The following is a 21261-nucleotide window of genomic DNA, read 5'->3' as shown; positions in this document are numbered from 1 at the left end:
ATGGATTGGCGCTTGGCTGGCGGTGTGCGTGGACTGGCGCTTGGCTGGCGGTGTGCGTGGAATGGAGCTTGGCTGGCAGTGGGGGTGGGATGGTGCTTGGCTGTCAGTGTGCGTGGGCTGGCATTTGGCTGGCCAGTCAAACGCCACTGCAGACACTATGTCAACCACCAGCCGGTGTGATTGCCGTGTCAGTCATGTGGGCGTATGAAAGTGATGGGCCCTTGAATGGCGCTGTCTGTTGATGTGAATGTTCTAATTTGCTAGGCTAGCAGCTGGCGGTGTGAATTGTCTTGTGTGTCACGTATGAAAGGTGTGTGAATGGCCTGTAAAGAGGTTGGTGCCTTGCAGTGGCTTTACAGCTCACGAGCAGTGAGTCATTGGTTCAGTTTTTTTTTTAACCTTTTAAATATTAACAGTGCATTTCCTTTTTGTGAAATCTCTTGTTAATAGAATTTTACGCTCTGAACCTTCACTCACCCTCGTGCCAAATCCAACCAGTATGTGTGAGTACTTAAGGAATTGTTAATTTTGAAGTAATATCTCTACCAGGGTATACATTGTCTCCACATTGTCTGCGGATGTGAGTGTTGTAATGTGCTGGGGCGGTAGCTGGTGGTGTGAAAGTGTGTGTCAAGTAAGAAAGGTGTGTGAATGGCCCGTAAAGAGGTTGGTGCCTTGCCGTGGCTTTACAGCGCACGAGCTGTGAGTCATTGGTTCAGGTTTTTAACCTTTTAATTATTAACAGTGTATTTCCTTTTTGTGAACTCTCTTGTTAATAAAATATACATTTTGAACCTTTCACTCAGTCTCATGCCAAATCCAACCAGTATGTGTGTGCACTTGAGGAACAGGTGCTAGGCAGTCATATTTGTCTCATTTGTCTTTCTGTGCTAAGGTGTAGTCTGTCTCTGGGGAAACTTTACCTACTTTAGATATTTTTGAAAATTAAAAAAAAAAAGTAAATGGTGAGCGCTGGGTGGTGTGCCTCTCATGGATCCCAACAAGTTTTTTTACTCACAATGCCATGCAAACCTCAAAATGTGACTATTGTCACCCATTTTCCTTGCATTATTGTGTCATAATATTCTGTTGTAAAAAAACACCATTTTCATACCACCCAGCATTCCCACCAGGTCTCCCGATAAATTGGGTACCTCACTCGTGTGGGTGGGTCAAGTACCCATGACAGGCAAGGGCCAAAAACCTATTGAGGCGACATCAAAGTTACCTCTCGTGAAACAACCTAGTTTTGCAAGGGGGGTCCCTTGCCTGTCACGGGTACTTGACCCACCCACGCGAGTGAGGTACCATTTTTATCAGGAGACCTGGGGAAACACTGGGTGGGAGGAAATATGTGGATCCACACAGATGCCAGAACTTTTCGCCACAGAAAAGTGAGGAAAATTTGTTTTTTTTGGACAAAATGTTAGGTTTGCAAGGGATTCTGGGTAACAGAACCTGGTGGGAGCCAGTCAAGTCACCCCATCCTGGATTCCCCTGGGTGTCTAGTTTTCAGTAATGTATAAGTTTGCTAGGTTTCCCTAGGTGCCGGCAGAGCTAGGGTTCAAAATCTACAGCTAGGCACTCTGCAAAAAAAGGGTCAGTTTTCACTGTGAAAATGTGGTGTGTCCACGTTGCGTTTGGGCAGTTTCCTGTCGCGGGCACTAGGCCTGCCCACAAAAGTGAGGTACCATTTTTCTCAGAAGACTTTGGGGAACGCGGGGTGGGTGGTATTTTGTGGATCCGTGCAGATTCGAGAACTTTCCACCACAGAAAAGTGAGGAAAATGTGGTATTTTTGACAAAATGTGAGGTTTACAAGGGATTCTGGGTAACATAACCTGGTGAGAGCCAGTCACGTCACCCCATCCTTGATTCCCCTGTTTGTCTAGTTTTGAAAAATATATAGGTTTGCTAGGTTTCCCTAGGTGCAGGCAGAGCTAGGGTTCAAAATCTACGGCTAGGCAGTTTTAAAAAAAAGGGTCCCTTTTCACTGTGAAAATGTGGCGGGTCCAAGTTGCGTTTTGGGACGTTTACTGTTATGGGCACTAGTCCTACCAACACAAGTGAGGTACCATTTTTCTTGGAAGACTTTGGGGAATGCAGGGTGGGTGGAATTTAGTGGATCTACACATATTCCAGAACTTTCCACCACAAAAATGTGAGAAAAATGTGTGTTTTTGACAACATTTTAGGTGTGCAAGGGATTCTGTGTAACAGAACCTGGTGAGAGCCAGTCAAGTCACCCCATCCTGGATTCCCCTGGGTGTCTAGTTTTTAAAAATGTATAGGTTTGCTAGGTTTCCCAAGGTGCCGGCAGAGTTAGGGTTCAAAATCTACAGCTAGGCACTTTGGAAACAAAGCGTCAGTTTTCACTGTGATAATGTGGTGTGTTCACGTTGTGTTTTGGGCCGTTTCCTCTTGCGGGCACTAGGCCTACCCACACAAGTGAGGTACCATTTTTCTCAGAAGACTTTGGGGAACGCACGGTAGGTGGAATTTTGTGGATACATGCAGATTCCAGAACTTTTGACCACAGAAATGTGAGAAAAATTTGTTTTTTTGGACAAAAGTTTACGTTTGCAAGGGATTCTGGGTAACAGAACCCAGTGAGAGCCAATAAAGTCACCTCATCCTGGATTCCCCTGGGTGTCTAGTTTTAAAAAATGCATAGGTTTGCTAGGTTTCCCTAGGTGCCGGCAGAGCTAAGGTTCAAAATCTACAGCTAGGCACTATGCAAAAAAAGGGTCGCTTTTCACTGTGAAAATGTGGCGGGTCCACGTTGCGTTTTGGGCCGTTTACTGTCATGGGCACTAGTCCTACCAACACAAGTGAGGTACCATTTTTATTGGAAGACTTGGGGAACGCAGGGTGGGTGGAATTTAGTGGATCTACACAGATTCCAGAACTTTCCACCACAAAAATGTGAGGAAAATGTGTTTTTTTGACAACATTTTAGGTGTGCAAGGGATTCTGTGTAACAGAACCTGGTGAGAGCCAGTCAAGTCACCCCATCCTGGATTCCCCTGGGTGTCTAGTTTAAAAAAAAGTATAGGTCTGCTAGGTTTCCCAAGGTGCCGGCAGAGCTAAGGTTCAAAATCTACAGCTAGGCACTTTGCAAAAAAAGGGTCTGTTTTCACTGTGAAAATGTGGTGTGTCCACGTTGTGTTTTGGGCCGTTTCTCGTCACGGGCACTAAGCCTACCCACACAAGTGAGGTATAATTTTTCTGGGAAGACTTTGGGGAATGCGGGGGAATTGAATTTTGTGGCTCCACGAAGATTCTAGAACTTTCCACCACAGAAATGTGATCAAAATGTGTTTTGTTAAACACATTTTTAGGTTTGCAAGGTATTCTGGGGACCAGAAACTGGAGAGAGTCAGTGAGGTCACCCCATCCTGGATTCCCCTGGGTGTCTAGTATTAAAAAATATAAAGGTTTGCTAGGTTTCCATAGGTGCCGGCAGAGCTACGGTTCAAAATCAATAGCTAGGCACTTTGCAAAAAAGGGGTCAGTTTTCATAGTGAAAATGTGGTGTGTCCACGTTACGTTTTGAGCCGTTTTCTGTCGTGGGCACTAGCCCTAGCCACAAAAGTGAGGTACCAGTTTTTCTGGGAAGACTTTGGGGAACACGGGGTGGGTACAATTTTATGGATCCACACAGATTCTAGAACTTTCCACCACAGAAACATGAGAAAATGTGTTTTTTGACAACATTTTAGGTGTGCAAGGGATTCTGTGTAACAGAACCTGGTGAGAGCCAGTCAAGTCACCCCATCCTGGATTCCCCTGGGTGTCTAGTTTTTAAAAAAGTATAGGTCTGCTAGGTTTCCCAAGGTGCCGGCAGAGCTAAGGTTCAAAATCTACAGCTAGGCACTTTGCAAAAAAAGGGTCCGTTTTCACTGTGAAAATGTGGTGTGTCCACGTTGTGTTTTGGGCCGTTTCTTGTCACGGGCACTAAGCCTACCCACACAAGTGAGGTATAATTTTTCTGGGAAGACTTTGGGGAATGCGGGGGAATTGAATTTTGTGGATCCACGAAGATTCTAGAACTTTCCACCACAGAAATGTGATCAAAATGTGTTTTGTTAAACACATTTTTAGGTTTGCAAGGTATTCTGGGGACCAGAAACTGGAGAGAGTCAGTGAGGTCACCCCATCCTGGATTCCCCTGGGTGTCTAGTATTCAAAAATATAAAGGTTTGCTAGGTTTCCCTAGGTGCCGGCAGAGCTACGGTTCAAAATCAATAGCTAGGCACTTTGCAAAAAAGGGGTCAGTTTTCATAGTGAAAATGTGGTGTGTCCACGTTACGTTTTGAGCCGTTTTCTGTCGTGGGCACTAGCCCTACCCACACAAGTGAGGTACCAGTTTTTCTGGGAAGACATTGGGGAACACGGGGTGGGTGCAATTTTATGGATCCCCACAGATTCTAGAACTTTCCACCACAGAAACATGAGAAAATGTGTTTTTTTGGACACATTTTTAGGCTTGCAAGGGATTCTGTGTAACAGAACCTGGTGAGAGCCAGTCAAGTCACCCCATGCTGGATACCCCTGGGTGTCTACTTTTCAAAAATGTATAGGTTTGCTTGGTTTCCCTAGGTGCAGGCAGAGCTAGGGTTCAAAATCTACAGCTAGGCACTTTGCAAAAAAAGGGTCCATTTTCACTGTGAAAATGTGGTGTGTCCACGTTGCGTTTTGGGCAGTTTCCTGTCACGGGCACCACGCCTACCCACACAAGTGAGGTACCATTTTTATCGGGAGACTTAGGGTAACACAGAATTGTAAAGCAACTGTTATTACCTATTGACTTCCAAATGAAAGACAATGTGCGAAAAAGAAGTCATTTTCAAAAATGACCTATAATTCTCATGCTAGTATGGGTACTCACAATTTCGGAAATGTGCAAATAACTACTGTTTATAAACTCTATATTTTGTCCCAATTTCAGAAATACAAAGGTGTCTTTCATACCGATTTTTCCATGTATATATTTTCCCAAATTAATTGCTATATACCCCGTACATAATGAAAAAACATTGCAAGACGCCGGTCAGTTATTGGCTTTGGGTTCGTCGGGTTCTTGGTGAACCTACAATTTCTATATATCCCCACAACCAGAAAGGTCCAGTGGATGTAACGATATATTGCTTTCAAACAGCTGAACATGAACATAACCTCCACTGGGTAACTCTCGTAAAGCAAAACTTGTAGTTCCTGCCCCTCCCTCACCAGAAGGAGGTGGTTCCCCATTGATCTTTTAGGACTTTTCCTTTCTGACCATTTAACTTCCCATTCATCCAACGCATCTAAAATCCGAATTCTGTGAACTAATTGCAGAATTTGCATTTTTAGTCCCAATACTCTCATATTTTCTAAATCCTGATTGCAAAAGCAGGGCCGGTGGCTCTTCTGAAAAGCTTATGTGACTATTCAAGCCAATTCAAGGCTTCAACTTATCATTCCATCTAATTTAAGTTTTACCTTAGCCACATCCGCTAAATTCACTTTCAATGATAGCTTGATCATTCCTCGAGTTATTTCTGTGCTTTCACTCTCATTAGAGGTGGTATTGAAAACCTTCAGCCATTTGTCAAGCTCCTGAGCATCGAGTCTAAGTGGGACCTCAGAAGCCTTTAGTACTGGTCCTTCTCTGGGAGTGCTACTATGTGCATCCACAGGTGGCTCCCAAGTGAGTGAATCCAAATGTGGCAACCCTTGAAATGACCTCAAAGTTCCAAATCCAGACTGTTTAGAAGGTTGGGTCCATACACACACCACACGGGAAACTCACATTTATTGGCACCAAGGGAATAAACCTCACATTTGAGCATGTAGGAGCCTTCTCTGGGGCTCTCGACTCAATTGGAACAGTCAAAGTATGTGTAACACTCCCTGGGAGCTGGACTTATATATAGGGACTATAGGGCCAATGATGACCGGAACAGTGAGAGTTTCAGGAACATTGGGAACTGCAGAGGTACCAGGGGCACAAATCCCTGAATGCCTTCTCATCCAATATTCACATGAGTGACCCTCATTGCATTAGGACGTACGTTTACTGATTCAGAAGCAATTCCATAATTTCCACTAGCATTAGTGCTTCCACCGCCCATTGTTTGGAGGTGGATGCTCTGACAAGAACATGTCTAAAAGACTATCAAAAGTATTGCTGTCACAGTTTTCACCTCATTTCCTCTCTCTCCCTTTTCTTCTCTTGCCTGGCCTTCTCAGATTCGTCGCTGGTCAACACCAGATACAACTTAGCTCCCTCTTTCATGCCTTTTCTCCACCTCTTCTGTCCTGCAGCCCACCTTGCATCAGCATAAATGCGCGCTACCTTCCTAGCTCTTTGTTGATATCGCTCTTTCTCTCTGGTAGTGATGTCACTGACCATATCATGAGTGATATAATATGTGAGGTCATGAGCAGTGCATTGCAGGGGTGTAAGTTAGTGTTAGCTCAGGTATCTGTAACTGCTCAATTTCACTGGTTTTGTATGAGTGAAACCTGAGCCTAACTATAACGTCCCTGTAATCTTTGGTGTTTTCAGTGAATTTCTAAGGTTATTTTGATTCTATATTCTATTTCCTAACTGTACATTACTGTAATGTTAGTTTTTTAAAGTGAATTTCGATGGTTTTTTAATTAGCAGTCGCGTTTGCAGAGTGGTGGAGAAAGGGGGTGAATCCTTCGACCAGCTCTCATGAATCCCTCTGTATGGGACTTACTGGGGGTAACAGAAGGGCTTCCTGGCCCCTAATGTCCCTCAGCATCCAAAAGGACTTCATTCCCCAACCAGTAGTGTGCCAAGAGGCGCATTTGCAGAGTGATGGAGAAAGGGAGCGTGATCTTGGAAGACCTCTCGGCAATCTTGCTGTGTGGGACTTACAGGAGGTAACAGGAGGAGTAGTTGGCCCCCAAGGACCCACAGCAGCCAAGGGGAATACATCATCGAACAAGTTGTGTACCAGAGGGTTGTTTGCAGAATGGTGGAGAAAGGGTGCGTGGCCTCCAACATCCTCTCAGCAGTCCTGCTGTGTGGGACTTACTGGAGGTAACAGGAGGGGTAGTTGGCCCCCAAGGACCCTCAAGAGCCAAGTGAACTTCACCCCCAACTGCTAGTGCACCAGGAGGTGCGTGTGCAGAGTAGTGGAGAAAGGGGGAATGGCTTCCGACAACCTCTCAGCAATCCAGCTGTGTGGTACTTACTGGAGTCAACACTAGGGGTTGTTGGCCCCCAAGGAGCTTCTTCAGCCAAGGGGGCTTCATCTCCCAACCAGAAGTGTGCCAGGAGGCATGTTTGAAGAGTGGTGGAGAAAGGGGGCGTGGACTCTGAAGACCTTGCAGCTACTGTGAGACACTTATTGTAGGTAACAGGAAGACTTGTTGGCACCCATGCAGCCTCAGCAGCAATGGGGAATTCACCTCAACCGGTAGTGCACCAGGAGGCATGTTTGCAGAGTGGTGGAGAAATCAGGTGGGCCTCTGGCGACTTGCCTGTCCAATTTTTTAAAATGTATTTATTTATTAGGGGAGGGGGGACGGCAAGGCCTGACTTCCCTAGGACAATTTGGGCCCTAGGGATCTTATCCCCAGGGGCCAGCCCTTTTTTAATGGGGGAGGGGCTGTGTGCTGCCTCCTGGGGCTGATCTTAGCCCCAAGGAACCCATGCGTCAGAGCCCATCCATTTAAAAAAAAAAGAATTGTTAAAACTAAAGGGAGGGGTGGTGGGCAGTCCCACTCCCTAGCAGATTTTGGACCCAAGGACCCCCTCCCTTGGGGCCAGACCTCTATTGTGAGTGCCCTGATCCCAACCAGAGTACCCACTCACCACTGATGGGGAGTACAGAAGGAGCCTGAAGGTCTCTGGGTCCATGCCAGCTCCCTGCCTCCTGTGAGTGCCAGCATTGCTTTGACACTGAGGGAGTTGCTAAACATGCAGCTCCCTCTGTGTCAAAGCAATTGTCCTCTGCTTCCCTGTCTGCATCTCTGCGAGCAGGGGAACAGAGGAAACCTCAGCTCTTCCCTCTAGCAGACAGCAGAGTGTTTGCTCTGAATTGGCAGAAACTGTCAAAGCTCCCGCCAAGTCAAAGGAAAGCGCTATGTCCCAGGGGTGGGCACCCTGGGACATAGCAGAAGACTGCCCTGGAGAGTGACGGTCCGCAGGGCCTTTCTTAGAATTTGCCCCTGGGAGGTGGTGTTCCCTAGGGCTGCGGGGGAGTCTGCACACCATCCCCATTTATTCCTATTAAAGTCCCCGGGAGGTGGTGGCCCCTCGGGCTGTGGGGGAAGAGTCCAAGCAGACCTCCGTATTGTTTTAAAATAATGCCCCAGGGAGGTGGCAGTTGCCGGGCCTAGGGTGGTCCAAGAAGCCCCCATTTAAAAACAAACAAACCCCGGGAGGTGGTGGTCCTGAGGGTAGCAGGGAAAGCCATACAGACGTCCTCCACATTCATTTGGAAAGACGCACCAGGGAGGTAGTAGTCGCCGGGGAATTAATGCCCATGCACCCGCCCTCCTTTATTATGCAAATGCCTCTGGGACCTGGCCCATCTGGGAGTGCTTATTAAACAAAAGGGCAGCAGCCTGTGCTTCATTTTAAAAAAATATTGGAGGATCCAACAAGGCTTAGGGGGTTGGGTATACTTGCCCTGCCCCCTTCTCTTTTTTTTACATTTCGTGGCTCGATTCAAGCCAAGTCACAAGATGGCTGCCAACAATTCCTGGTTTGAGGTAAATAAATAAATATAAATATATATATTGATCGCACCGCCCGAGGAATGGAAACGGGTCTGCAGGAGTGGAGCAATTTCTCTTGACTTGCAGGCATGGAAGGTGTTTTAGATTAAACAGGCAAAGTCTCATTCGGAAGACCCACTGAAGGGTTGAAATGTGTCCTGTACTGTTCATCGGCAAACAAACCCAAAGAGTGCATAATTATGAACTACGTGTCCCAGCGTACCTTGTGGATAAAGACATCATCGTGAGGCACACCAGAGGCCCATTAAATAGGAGCACGCAGAGAAGAACGTGGTTGCAGTTACGGATGGTTGTCGATCCTAGCCTCTGATGAAGAAGCAAAAATGCTTCCGAAACGCGTCAGGCTGAGGGACTCTACAGTTGGGATGAGAAGCCGCTTGTTTGCTTAATTGCTTAATAAAGTATGTTACTTACCTGAAGCGGAGTGCGTCCTCATAACTGGGCAACTGGGAGAGTATATATATATAGGGGGAGTCATTGGTCGTGATATATGTATATATATTATCTACTGGCGGTCGCCAGTAGATAGTTATAGTTAGGACCGTGTTTCCATCGGAAATCCTCAACATTCTACTTGGAATAACTTTGGCGCCGGTTGACAAATCCTCGTGAAATTTTCAAAATAGGTGGGGCGCTCCGCTCCGCTCCTACCCTGAAAGTCTCGGGGGGATTCGTAAAGCGGGGGCTGAGAAAAAAGGGGGGTCCCAAAACGCGTTTTCCCCATGCAATTTTCCATGGGGACCTTTAGTCCAAGGTACAGCCCGAACGGCTGAACAGAATTACTTGAAATTTGGCAGAGAGGTAGTTCTCAGCTCAGGGATGTGCTTTTTGCAGGTCTGGTGTCAATCTGTTCAGTAGTTCCTGAGAAAATCAAAAGTAAAATCATATATATATGTGGGCGGAGCCTAACCACACATCTCATCCTGAGATCTGATTGGCTGTCAGCACTTCATCCAAGAAGTGTTGGCAGCCATCTTGGGACCAATATACATGATAGCACCTCATTAAAAAGCATTGCAGTTAATAGAAGGTTTTAAGACTTTAGTTACATTATAAATCATTTGTTGATGGTACCATACTCATTTTAGGAATTGTGGTATGTTCTAAGGTGATTTCACCATGTGAAAAAGCCTTCTGCTGGGATATCATGATTGAGAGAAAAATATTTTCTCATGCTTTTCCCACAGAGGTTTGGAAGGTGATCTATAAGCTAAACTGAGAGCTTATTTTCTGTAAATTCACATTATCTTTCTCAGTCATGTGAGAATGAAGTCTGACATTCTCAGTAAAACATGTGCATCCAACAAGGGCAGAGACTGTCAGTTTGAGGTTCCGTGAGAATCGGAACAACATTTTTGGGTTGTTCGAATATGGACGAGTTTGGTATCTACGAACCGCAAATGACGAGTTTAGTGGGTGTACGCGTTTTCGCTACGCTACTATGTACGGTTCGTCTCATTTGTGGGTATGTCCATCTCAACCCTCGGGTTCCATTTTAGATACGGCGTCCATCTTGTCTCTTGCCCTCAAGTAGCCAGCGAACGGACACTGTCTGCTTCGTGACCCTGGGATTCCCAAACTTTCGCGTAGGACACATGTTCCTTTGAAGGTGTTTTTATGATGAGGGGACTGACACGGCAAGGGCAGATGGCTCCGCTCGAGGCTCATCTTGCTGTGCTAGTTTATTGTTTCAGTCGTGCATACATTAGGCACGAGTCCTTTGATCCTGCAATCAAGTTTCTTATATTGCTCTCTACACTGTTTTCTAAACTAGGGCGCATCCTTGTTTTTCCCTTTGCATCTGTTTCTGTCCTTTCCTCTAATTTGTTACGGTCAGAATGGAATGTGCTTAATGTGGGGTAATGTGCTTTTACAGTTGGGAACCGGCAATGCTGCTGTAATTATGTTCCGGGTTTCTGAAAACATGAATGCGACCTTTTTGCGATTTACTGTGGGAACTGAGTTGTAACCTTTTGTTCGTTATGTTGTTCAAATGACGAAAATGTGTATAAAAGGAGCGATCCACTTTTGCAATTTGAGGCAGTCTCTCAGAACCTACACGTTGTGTACTTCTTGCGATTTCTGTATCCCTGCAGTAAATAAACGCTGATCTTTGATGCCGCAGGAAGTGTCCCGTGTCTCTGTGTTTTGTACGCCGGAACAGGTAACCCACGAAGGTTTCAGGTGTTGTCCCCTGGCACTGCTGGGCCTTAGAATAGCCCAGTCCTTCAGTTGGCGCCCAACATGGGGCGACATAAGCGGTACCGGTCCAAAGCCCGACGATCGTGAGGAACTTCGTGTGAAATCTCCGAGGGAAGGTGCACCCCGCTTCATCGATCCAGTTGTCGAAATAAGTGGCCCGAAGACTTTTCCCGCGAAGATTCCCGCCTCCTGACGGCTGCGACGGCCTGATGCCCTAACTGTCGACCTGTTTTGGTGCCTGGCGTAGTCCTTTGTACGGCGAGACGATAGACGGGCCTTCCTGGTGACGCCATTGCTCTTTCAGTTAAGTATTTGTGGGTCGCTCCCAGAGTAGACTTGGTTGTTTGCATGGTTCCATTGCATTTGTGGTTCTTAGTTGTTGGTTCTTAGTTGTTGGGTTTTATTTGACAATTGCAATTGCCAAAAACCGAGGGTCTTGCATTTTTTGCGAGGACATCGTAATTCGATAGCCCTTGAAGTTTGTAAACTCGGTTAGTGTGCACGATGACTGGCCGTAGTACTTTGTTTGGTTTCCTTAAATGTTGCAGCACGGATTCCCGACTGGAGGATTCATGTCCGATACCTCCAGTTGGAACTCCAATTTATGAGCTCTATAGTCGCCACGGAGTAGGTCCTATCGTATATAATGAATATTGGATTCGTTACACTAAAAATGATGGTGTTCTTAGTTGGCCACCACATGGTAGTTTCGAACCTGCAATATTAGATAATCTTGAAACTAAATTGTTTAAAAAGAAGGCTAGGCCGGCCATGTTTGATTCCTTTCGGTTATGGCGTAAAGAGGCCAAGCAGAAAGAAATCAAACAATCTAAGAAAAATAAGAGAGAAGGTGTTATTGCGGTGATGCGAAATGCAGAACAGTATCAGCGAGACAAAGATGAGAAGGAGCAGGAAGTTTTTGCTCGATTGCATCATATGGCGGTGGATAAATGTTATCCGGTTCTACCGTCTAGTTCTGATAAGACGGGAGAAGAAGCGGTAGAGGATCCATTATTGTCATATCTATTGGAATCCGCACCTCCCTATGCACCAGATACTGTGGGTCCTGTGATTCCTCCTGCTCCTCAACCTGTTGTCTTGGCGGCTGCTGGACAGCCTGTCGTTCCTCCTGTTCTTCCGAATCCCCTTGTGCCGCAAATTGTTCATCCTCCGCTACCCGCTCTTCTTCCTACTGCTCCTTCGCCTGTACCTCATCAGCCTATTGTTACTACTACTCCTGCCATCTCGACTACTTCTACTATTTCTACGGTTACCCCTAATGTGGTTCCTCCTGTACTTCCTTCTTCTTCCCCTTCCGTTCGTAGTCGTATATTTAATGCTGTCGCTAATCTCTATTCTCCACTTTTTGGACCGATACTTGGGTCCGATCTTTTTGATGTCTCTCAGAGGCGCAGTCAAATTCCTGATGGTAGAGTACGTGAGTCGTTAGTGAAACTGGCGCGTAAATGGATTAGTCATCCTGCGAAGTACACTTCGCGTATAGTTTTTGAGACGTTTTCTCAGTTTAATGAGCCCACACAAAGATTTGTGTACGAGGAAATGTGTAAATCTTTGAGAGAAGAGTGGGATAATGATGCGGTAGACAATGTACCGCCCGAGAACTTCAGAATCAATTTTCAAGTGGTATGATTGTGGGTGCTCATGTTCGACGTGCTTTAGAGCGTCTGTTATCTTTTCGATCTACGGTACCACCTCGAGCATTGTTTAAGGATGGAACTGAGGAGCGGATGGCACAATCTGGTCAGTACCCGATGCGGGAAGTTCCCCCAGTGTGGATGCCAGGTGATCCTGCTGCTGTCCCTGCTGTTCTACCACACTTTCAGAGAGTTTGGATACACCTCCCCTGGAAGCGATCGGAAGTTCTGCAGGTAAAGCAAACTTTGCCTGACCCCCTCAAAAATCCGTCAGGTTATTATAAGGAGTTATCCCAATTAGTGGATGCTACTATTATGAACCTTGCCGATATCGACATGTTGTTCGGTAATGTAGTACCTCAACCGATTTGGGCGAAAATCCGTCAAGAGAATCACGTAGCTGAGTTAGGCGGTGATTGGGCTGCTCTTGCGGCGGCTGACGCACGGCAAGTTGGTGGGGCTAAACCTGAACAGCTCATTGAGAATCTGCCCCAGAGGATAATTACACTTATGAAGACGCTTATGCCAGCAATAAGAGTTAACTGGGACAAATTGTCTGCGTGCAAACAAAAGAAGGGCGAGAGTGTCTCCGATTTCTTTACGAGATTTGAGGAGGAATTCATCGATCATAGTGGTCAGGATATGAGCACTGAGGGAGGTCAGCGACTGTTTGTTGATAAATTTGTATCGAATCTGTTGCCTGAACTAAGCAACAAATTGAAGAATTCTGAAAGTTCATGGGCTGTTTCTACCACCGCTCAAATATTAGCCACGGCCCAATACTACGAAAATAGAGAGAAAGAAGAAAGCGAACGTGCAGATAGGAAAACGAAGGATCTTAAAACTAAGGTCTTATTGCAGCAAGCGTATCCCCCGCGCTCGATTCAAAATGACTCGCAACAGCAAAATCGATTACAGTCACAGTTTTCTAGGTCGCAGTCGCGTACTGACTCCTCTACACCACGAATTATGCTGGGGTATAATCAGTGCGCATATTGTAGGGGTGAGGGCCATTTGAAGTTTAATTGTCCAGTTTTGCTTGACCGAAACAATGGTGTTTCGGCTCGAGGAGGTCGTAGTGGTCCTCAACAAGCATCACGTGGTAGAGGTCGCGGTGTTACTCAGAGTCAGAATGAGCGTTTGCCACTTCAGCAGACTCGCAAAATTGCTTTGATCGGCGCGATTTATCGTCTGGTAGATCTGCACAGTATCATGTGGACGACTATCATGTCGAGCATGATGTTGCTGCTGACGGTAATTATTAGGACAGCCATAGACAAAGAAAGGGAGTGGTATCAGTTCCGGTTGATCAGAGAGGGCCTTATGTCGCAGTTGCCACATTGGGCGTAGTTGAACCTTTTCTGTTGGACACTGGTGCAGTGAAAAGTTCCATCATGCATTCAAAACCCCCTGGCGCGCCTTTGTCTGGCTTAACGAATGTTTCCGTTGGATTCTCTGGCGCCCCCGTTAGCAATCCAGTTTCTAGTCCTTTGCCTCTTACAATTGGGTCTCGTGAGGTAGAAGCTCCTTTGATTTTAACTACTGGTTGTGGTGAGAATCTTTTGGGCCTGGATTTGTTGAAGCGGTTATCCGCGACTTTGTACTGTTCTCCTGCGGGAGTGGAGCTTACGTTGGGTCGGAGAGTAATCTCTCCTATGTATTTGTCAACGGATAAACTCCCACCGGAATTGAGTTCCCTTCCTGAGTCTTTGTGGGCAACGGGTCCCAATGACGTGGGCCTGCTGGATATTCCACCTTATGTTGTTCAATTGAAATCAAATGTGCGACTGCCACGCATTCCCCAGTATCGTATCTATCTTGATGGAGAACGAGCACTATTAGCGATCATTTACGATTTGATCGATAAAGATGTCATTGAGGAAACTCGGGGTAACGTGTGTAATAGTCCTGTGTTACCTATTTTGAAACGTACTGATCCATCCAAGCTTCCTGAGTATCGTTTTGTTATTGATTTGAGGGAGGTGAATAAGATTGCAATTCCACAGTTTCCCGTGGTGCCTGACATTACAGCTTTGCTGACTCTGATTCCAGCTTCTGCATCGTGGTTCTCTGTAATCGATTTGAAGAATGCCTTCTTTAGCATTCCGATTGCTGAGGAAAGCAGAGATCTATTCGGTTTCTCCTTAGGTGGTCGCAGCTTTAGGTTTAAACGCGCACCTCAGGGCTACTGTGAGAGTCCATCAATCTACAGCCAAGCTCTTAAGAGTCAACTTGATGCGTTTGTGTTACCGGCTGGTGCGGCCTTGATTCAGTACGTTGATGATCTGTTAGTAGCTGCTGACACTGAACAGATTTGCAAAACTGCTACAGTATCACTGTTACAGCATCTATGTGACTTACATCATAAAGTGTCACCTTCTAAACTACAATATTGTTGTCAAGAAGTAACCTATCTAGGTCACTTATTGTCAAAGGAGGGAAGAAGGTTGACCCCAGAAAGAATTGCAGCGATTGCTCGAATGACTGTGCCAACAACTCAGAGAGATGTGCGTGCCTTTCTAGGTATCACGTCATACTGTAGACAGTGGATCCCAAATTTTTCACTGTTAGCGAAGCCATTGATAGCTCTCACGTGCAAGGATGTTTCGACTCCTTTGCCATGGACGGAAGAATGTCAGAAAAGTTTTTCTGAACTGCGTGATGCGTTGTGTTCGGCTCCTGTGTTTGGTACTCCTGATTACAGTAAGCCATTTACACTATACGTTCACGAGAGAGAAGGTTGTGCGTTGAGTGTTTTGACGCAACAATTTGGTGGTAAGCAGCGTCCATGTGCATATTTTTCCTCGACCTTAGACCCGGTAGCTAGAGCGTTGCCGAGTTGCTTGAGAGCGACAGCGGCAGCTGCGGTGTCTATTCGACAATCCACAGGTCTGGTTATGGATAATATGCTCACAGTGTTGGTTCCGCATGCAGTTGACACTCTCCTGAATCGTACAATAACTCAACATCTGACGAGTGCAAGGTTGTCCGGTTACGAGTTAACACTTTTGGCAAGTCATATACAGATCAAGCGTTGTAATGTGTTGAATCCGGCGACATTGTTGCCGACTAATATGGAATCAAATGATGTACAACTACATGATTGTTATTTGCGAACTGAGGAAGAAACGAAAGGTCGTGTGGACCTGAAAAACACTCCATTGATAGACCCTGATGGCACTTTGTATGTTGATGGTTCATGTTTTAAGTTGCCGAATGGTGATGTGACGACTGCATATGCTGTAGTGACATTGAGTACGGTTGTGGAAACTGCGAGATTGAGTCAGAATTCAGCGCAAGCAGCAGAGTTGATTGCGTTGACGAGAGCGTGTGTTCTGTCTAAAGGAAAGCGAGTGAATGTATTTACTGACAGTCAGTATGCGTTTGGTGTTGCACATAGCTTTGGTCGATTGTGGAGAAAGAGAGGATTTATGACATCGCATGGTACGAAGATCCAACACGGACAGCTCGTGAACGATCTTTTGGATGCACTTACATTGCCTGAACAGGTGGCGATCATTAAATGTAGTGCGCATCGAAAGGTTACGGAGGATGTTGGTCGTGGTAATGCATTTGCGGATGAGATCGCTAAGGAAACGGCTAAGAATCTTGCGTCCCGAATGTATGTTACGAGTTCAGTGAGGTGGCCGACGGAGACTGGTATGTGTGAAGACACTGTTGAGAGCGTGAAAGCAATTCAGAATGAGGCCACTGAAACTGAAAAGACCAAATGGAAAGAAAGTATGGGGAAGTTAGACACCCATGGATGTTGGGTCGACTTGTCGGAATGTCAGAGGTGGATGTTACCGGATGCATATGTGCTAGCCGTTGTGACTATGGCTCACGGCTTGTCACACATTAGCGCGAAAGGTATATGTAAGTTATTGTCCCCTGTATGGAAGAATGATGGTATTGCTAAATGTGCTGAGAGAGTGGTTAAGAATTGTATGGTGTGTTTGATGCATAACCCTGGCAAGGGCACCCCCACTCCACCCGGCCATTTTGCTCCTCCTACGTGTCCCTTTGAGGTTATCCAACTGGACTTCATCCATATGGAGAGATGCAATAATCTGAAGTACGTTTTAGTTGTGGTTTGTGCGTTCTCCAGATGGATAGAGTCGTATCCTCTTAAGGATAATACTGCCCTGTCCACAGCGAAAGTCCTACTGAAGGAATACTTTCCTCGGTATGGAATGCCTCGGATTGTGTGGTCAGATAACGGAAGTGAGTTTGTGGGAAGTGTGATGCAGAGTGTGTGTAAGGGCCTTGGAATTCGACAGAAATTCCATAGCCCCAATCATCCTCAGGCAGCGGGTTTGGTTGAAGGGTACAATGGTTAGGCCTGGGCGAAGCACTACGCTACGCTCGCGTAGTTTGCGAAGTTCGCGCTACTTCGCGCTACGCGAACTGCACGTAGCACAGTGCGAACACGCGTAGCGTAGTGTTGCGTAGTGCTGCGGTCATTTTTTGCTTGCTCGCGGTCCTCAACGTCAAGTTGGCGACCGCGAGCAAGCAAAATGACATCCTGGCGAGACTTTTTCCTTGTTCGCGATCGCGAGCATGGAAAATAAACCTCCCGGCGAGATTCCCAACGCGAGAAGGTCAGGTTTCTCATTGCGAGGGGTCGCGTATGCTCGCGACCGCTCGTGATGAGAAACTACCAGTTCGCGTTGAGAAAGCAGCAGCTCGAGGAAAAATCTACTCGAGCAGCAGAAAACTACAGCTCGCACTGTGCAAGATGCCATTTTCAATGATTGCACAGTGCCGGTTGCTTGTCCGCACTGTGCAATCATTGAAAACAACATCTTGCACAGTGCGAACATGTTACTTCGCAGTTCGCGAAGTGCTACGCGTAGCTCGCGTAGTGCGAACTTCACTTTGCGTAGCTTCGCGAAGTGCTACTTCGCGAACTACGCCCACCCTTAACAATGGTACTCTGAAACTGAAACTTGCAAAGATACAAGCTACGACTGGTTTGTCATGGCCTGATGCTTTGCCTCTGGCTCTCTTATCAACCAGGGCGACTGTGCACTCTCGAGTAGGGCTTAGCCCATACGAGATTGTGTTCGGCCGCCCTGCAAACATTTGGGGAGTCCCGAGGCCTAAGGCCTTTGATAGCCTTGAGTATCCAATGTTAATTGATTATCTTCATGATCTGACTGCTAAACTGAGGTTAATTCATCAACAGGTCCTTGAAGCTTTACCGGCACAGACAGAGGGTCCTGGACATCGGCTCCAACCGGGTGACTGGGTTGTCACCCGCAATTTTGGCAGAAAACGCAACTTGGAGCCGAGATTTGTGGGTCCCTTTCAAGTATTATTGGCTACAAGGACTGCAGTTCGGTTGGAAGGCAGAAAGAACTGGGTGCATGCCACCCATACTAAAAAGGTTCCGATCCCTTCACCAGCAGATAATTGGGTGAGAACTGGTATTGCGACAGCGGAAACCGAGACCCCTCTATGTTACGTGCCGTTTAGCGATGCTCAACCTGTAGTAGACAATTCATTGCAGCCAGACACATCTGTTGAGTCATCAGTTTTGGAGAACTCAAGGTCTGAATTGTCATCTGATCGATTGAACACTGTTTCATCAGCTGAACAATTATTTGAAGAGCTGACTCGACCTGGAAGAAGTCGATATTTTCTTCGTTCACATGACAAAGACTAATAAACCTTTTTGGACTCATATTATCGTTTACTGTTGCTACGAATATTAAGAACAATTGCATCCTTTGCTGATTTTTGAGTTTCTTTCTATGTGTACTTTTTACAGCTGAGAGATTTTTATTAAATTAGATGTTTGTTTAAGACAACCTATCATCCGGGTTAACCGTAGGGCCGTGCGGGTACTTCCTCCTGTTTAGCAGGTTTCTGACACTACGTCAGTTACTTTTTGTCGATTCCTGGGAACTCCTGGGGATTGATAATTGCTACTCAGAACGAAGTGCGTCAAGGACGTCACGGACGGTTTTTAGAGGATGGCGTTCTCTAAGCTGTTGGAAGTAGAAAGGATGTCGGCGCAAAGATCAAAATTGCATAAGATTGTACGAACGAAATGCTTTTTGTTTCAGGTATTTCTACTGTTTCTGACTGTTTCTATGTTATTGGTGGGCGGAGTGTATTTCGGAATACAGTCGTTATTGCCTTCCATTTCACCTACTTTTTCTCCTAAACTAAGTTCTATTACCATTGTTTCCCGACATTCTTTTCATCTTCTGCCCCAGCATGAGCAGGTTAGACGTGCGGAATTCATGAATAACTCCTTCGTTCAACTCCTACATCAGCACCAGTTGGTGATGAATACTACCAACTGTTGGGTGTGTGGGTTAATACCACATACCATGGATAGGGGTATTCCGTACTTGGTTCTTCCCTACAGCTCCCAGGGCTCAGCTCGAGCATTCCAAACTATGTTCCGTAGTGCACTAGATTCCTACCCCAGTCGAGAGCCACGTTCTGCAAACTTTGGTCCTGGTCCGTATCACAAGCCTTTGGTGATAGTGATTGCTGATCTAGATAGAGATATTTTTGATGCATCGCTTATTCCAGATGAAGAGGTACAAGCATATAAAGATCTGAGTGAGGCTGAGTATAGTATGTCAGTGGGTGATAGACAGCTCAAGAGCTCGTCTCCAATATGGATCGTACCCCACGTCGGTAATTTCTGCTTGAAAGGTCTTGGTCGAAATCCGAGAACCCAGCTTGGGGAGAGTGCTTGTACTGACACGTACGTTTTACCGATGCTCTCTTCCCCTGTTTTCCTGACTGCCAAGGGTACCTATTTCGTATGTTATGAGCGTGCATATACATGGTTGCCCCGTGACTTCTCGGGTACCTGTTATATTGCGAATCTTCTGCCACCGACCTTTTCGGTCGCCTCAGACTATCACAAAACTAGAGTTGTGAGAGGCGTTATTAGCGAAGAGGACACTGCCGGTCAAGAAGCAGGAGACTTCTTTAAGGGTTTCTTGCCGTTTTGGGGACCTATGGTTAATAGTAGGAACCTGAGACAGTTGACCCGTGTGGTAGAATTGACTGCCAACATAACTGCGAGTGCTCTTGGTAATTTAACAGCGAAACTTCAGGCGGATAGACTCATGACGTTGCAGAACCGTATGGTTCTAGATGTTGTTCTTGCAGATAGAGGTGGTGTATGCAAAGTGATTCATTCGAGCTGTTGCATTTTCATTCCTGACAACGCTCCAACTGTTTACCAAGCCATCTCGAAGTTGCATAAGATCTCCGAGTCCATACACGTGGACGAAGGTAATTGGACGCTTCTAGGATGGTTTTGGGGCCTGATATCAACCTGGGGTTGGAAGATTCTGATGATCGTAGGGGTTGTTGTAACGTTTCTGTTCACGTGTTGTCTTTGCGTGCAGTGTGGTCCTGCCTTATGTGGCCTCTGTGCTACAACGTGTATAAGACGGCCATCTGTTACCAAAGAGACGTTGATGGATAGAATGATGTTCCAGCAGCAACTGAACGATTTGATGAATATCGAAATCGATTCGGATTTCGACTAGTGCTTGCCTACCTGAGGGCAAAAGGAGCGTCTGAGGTTCCGTGAGAATCGGAACGACATTTTTGGGTTGTTCGAATATGGACGAGTTTGGTATCTATGAACCGCAAATGACGAGTTTAGTGGGTGTACGCGTTTTCGCTACGCTACTATGTACGGTTCGTCTCATTTGTGGGTATGTCCATCTCAACCCTCGGGTTCCATTTTAGATACGGCGTCCATCTTGTCTCTTGCCCTCAAGTAGCCAGCGAACGGACACTGTCCGCTTCGTGACCCTGGGATTCCCAAACTTTCGCGTAGGACACATGTTCCTTTGAAGGTGTTTTTATGATGAGGGGACTGACACGGCAAGGGCAGATGGCTCCGCTCGAGGCTCATCTTGCTGTGCTAGTTTATTGTTTCAGTCGTGCATACATTAGGCAAGAGTCCTTTGATCCTGCAATCAAGTTTCTTATATTGCTCTCTACACTGTTTTCTAAACTAGGGCGCATCCTTGTTTTTCCCTTTGCATCTGTTTCTGTCCTTTCCTCTAATTTGTTACGGTCAGAATGGAATGTGCTTAATGTGGGGTAATGTGCTTTTACAGTTGGGAACCGGCAATGCTGCTGTAATTATGTTCCGGGTTTCTGAAAACATGAATGCGACCTTTTTGCGATTTACTGTGGGAACTGAGTTGTAACCTTTTGTTCGTTATGTTGTTCAAATGACGAAAATGTGTATAAAAGGAGCGATCCACTTTTGCAATTTGAGGCAGTCTCTCAGAACCTACACATTGTGTACTTCTTGCGATTTCTGTATCCCTGCAGTAAATAAACGCTGATCTTTGATGCCGCAGGAAGTGTCCCGTGTCTCTGTGTTTTGTACGCCGGAACAGGTAACCCACGAAGGTTTCAGGTGTTGTCCCCTGGCACCGCTGGGCCTTAGAATAGCCCAGTCCTTCAAGTTGATTCCTTTGTGTTCTACTGCAGCTTCCCAGAGTGTTCCAAACTAGAGCGCTAACAGTCCTACTTATGATAAACGTATGGCACACCTGAAGCCATCTTGCTTGGATTAAAGTGGTAACTCTTAAAACATTTAATTTAAAAAGGAACAAAATGAGGGGGTTCATTTTTCCATAAAA

This window comes from Triturus cristatus, chromosome 2_1 (genome assembly GCF_964204655.1).
Source record: "Triturus cristatus chromosome 2_1, aTriCri1.1, whole genome shotgun sequence".
In the NCBI taxonomy this organism is placed as follows: Eukaryota; Metazoa; Chordata; class Amphibia; order Caudata; family Salamandridae; genus Triturus; species Triturus cristatus.
The sequence above is the reverse complement of the archived record's forward strand: the minus strand, read 5'-3'. Positions refer to the sequence as shown.